Source organism: Sus scrofa, chromosome 5, assembly GCF_054392235.1.
Source record: "Sus scrofa isolate SSC_HxYL_T2T_F1_AM1 chromosome 5, Sscrofa_HxYL_maternal_Yorkshire_Landrace_v2.0, whole genome shotgun sequence".
Lineage (NCBI taxonomy): Eukaryota > Metazoa > Chordata > Mammalia > Artiodactyla > Suidae > Sus > Sus scrofa.
Genome location: NC_139387.1, coordinates 25,047,553 through 25,050,559, shown reverse-complemented (window position 1 = coordinate 25,050,559; position 3,007 = coordinate 25,047,553).

Genomic DNA, 3,007 nt, shown 5'->3' with positions numbered 1-3,007 from the left:
CCATTCTCTGGATTCCTCCAGTTTCTTCATTCCCCCCCTTAACTTGCAATGATTGTTTTCCACTCCAGCAGTCTGGTCTCATTTCTCCTTTAGGGAAAATCTACATGTCTAAATTTACTAGGCTGGTCTGGGACTCTTGCATGTTCTCCGCCTTAACTTTCCCTTCTATTTATAGCCAGGCTAATTTTGGGCGCCTCTCTCTCTTCTTTCCTGCTCCTTCCTCCATGGCGGGTGAGGTGACTTCTGAAATATTTGGGCAGAGGAGGTCAGAAGCAGATTCTTGGCATCTGATTTCAGCGTCGGATTTAGCAGGAGCCAGTGGAGTAAAGATGGAGGGAGGCAGAAGCTGCAGGTGCAGAGAGGAAGGCAGCTGGGGCTCTAAAGGCATTTTGACCCTGGTTGGATGTGTGGGCTCAGAGTCAGGAGTTGGGGTTCTATCCTAATTTTACTGCTCTGCATTCTCACATCAGCTCTTCTCTATTGTTTGGACTCTGAAATAGAAAAAGGATGGAGAGGGACTATCTGGGGGATAATAAAAGTAGGATTATCTTGAGAGCACCTGTTTAGAGATATATGCTATTTCCCTGGAGGCGATGGCCACAAGACTAGTGTTGCAAATATGGAGGCTCAAGCTTTCAAATGTATAGTAACTTAATCAGGGCAAGGAATATCTCACTGAGCAGCAGAGTGAGAGTCTGTTTTTTTTTTTCTTTCTCCTGTACCCATGTCATGTGGAAGTTCTCAGGCCAGGGATCAAACCCACGCCACAGCAGCAACCTGAGCCACAGAAGTAACACCACCAGATCCTTAACATGCTGAGCCACCAGGGAACTCCTGGAGCCTATTTTTTTTTTTTTGTTTTTTCCCATTTTCTTGGGCCACTCTCGAGGCATATGGAGGTTCCCAGGCTAGGGGTCGAATCGGAGCTGTAGCCACCGGTCTACACCAGAGCCACGGCAACGCGGGATCCGAGCCGAGTCTGCAACCTACACCATAGCTCATGGCAATGCCGGATTCTTAACCCACTGAGCAAGGCCAGGGATGGGACCCGCAACCTCATGGTTCCTAGTCAGATTTGTTAACCACTGAGCCACGACGGGAAGTCCCCTCCTGGAGCCTATTTTTAAAAATTAATTAATTATTTCTTTTTTGGTCAGCCCTCGGCATAGGAGTTCCCCAGGCATAGGCCAGGGATCAGATCCAAGCCAAAGTTGCAACCTATGCTGTAGCTGCATCAATGCCTGATCCTTTACCCACTGTGCTGGGCCAGAGACACTGCCCATCTGGTTGCACCACAGTAGGAGCGCCTTAAATTTTTTTTGATTTTTATTTTTTCCATTATAGCTGGTTTACAGTAGGAACTCTTTAAATTTAAGTCTAATCCTGGACGAAGAATTAAGAGAGACAAAGGGAACATGGGAAGAGGAATTAGGGAGAACACGTTTTGGAGCTTTTAAGAAGGGGAGGGAGAAGAGAGAATCTTAAGAATATGATTATGTTTGAGGGGCAAAGAAAACATGAGAGACATTGAGAAACAGCCTGGAGAGATTCTAAGTGGCAGACAAGAAGGGGGAATGGGTGCTCCCTGGTGGTTCATCGGGTTAAGGATCCAGCATTGTCACTATTGTGGCTCAGGTTGCTGCTGTGGTGCTGCTTCCATCCCTAGCCTGGGACCTTCTGCATGCCTTGGGCGTGGCCACCAAAAAAAAAAAAAAAAAAAAAAAAAGAAAAAGAAAAAAAGAAGGGGGATAAAGACAGAGTTTGGGATGAGACAAAACCAGAGAATGAGAGAGAGAAGGGAAAGATGGACATACAAATACACACAAGACCAACTTCCAGTAAGAGAGAGAACTAGGAAGGGGAGAGGGGAGCAAAAGGGTCCAGTTGTGCCAAATTATTTCCTATCTCTCCTCTTGGCCCCATTTCTGGACTGGAGTTATAAATAGCAGAGCTGGAAAATGCCCTCCCCCTTTGCCTTTGTCTCAGCCTTGGGGGAAGGGAGAAGCAGAGGGACAAGCCTGTGAGTCCCTATGGGCATCTCTGGGAAGCCCCACCCAGATCCTGCCTGGGCCAACCCAGGATTCTGCCCCCTCCAGTCCCTTCCCCTTTTGAGGGTAGGAAATGTACGATCCTGGCAAAGATCTGGAAGCCGGAGACATCTTTCCCACTCCTCTGCCTCTAGGGTCCAATCTCTCTCATCTTTGTCCTTCTTTGACAGCCCTTCCTTGCCCCCACCCTAACATCCTCTTCCTATATCATCCTCAGTCTTTTCCTTGTTTTCTCCCTTCATTCCGTCCTTGTTGATCAAACTCTCACCGTTCTTTCTCCATCTCTGTTTTCTCTCTACCTGCCTCCTTTGCTCCTTTCCCAGGCCTGTTGAGTTTTTTTTTTTCCTTCTTGCCCATCTTTCCCTCTATTTCTCTGAACGCGGACGATGTGTCTCCTAGCATAGCCATTGTCACTGCCAGGCTCTGAGGGGGTGGGGTGAGATGGAGCGGGAATTGGTTTGATTCAAGCAGCAGGAGAGGCTCTCTGTGCGTCCATGGAGAGAAGGGAGCCTTAAGGGACCACAATGGACACCACTGCGTCTCTTTCTGTCTGCATCTCTCTCTTCCCAGACTGTCCTTTAGCCTCATCCACTTCCCATCTCTTACTCCCCCTCTCTTTTTTTCTCCTTTTCTGCCCCTTTTTACCCGTAATTCTCTCTCCCTCCCCATTCCTAGGCGCCGCCTCCACCACTCGGGCGCTGGGGCAGGAGTTGGGGGGAAGGGGAGAGCGCTGGCGGGGGCGGCGCCGGAGCTGGGGTGGGGCTGGGCGGGGAGGGGAGATCAAGGTCAGTACCGACCCGCAGATAGCCTTCTGGGCATCCCTCTGCGACTCTGGGCGGCCTCTACCTGCCGCGGGACCGAGGGGGCGGGGCGAGGGCGGGACGGGGGCGGTACCCGTGGGAGCGGAGGCGGGACCCCGAGTGGACAGAGGGCTACGGCTGCCGCAGTCGTCCCGGCGG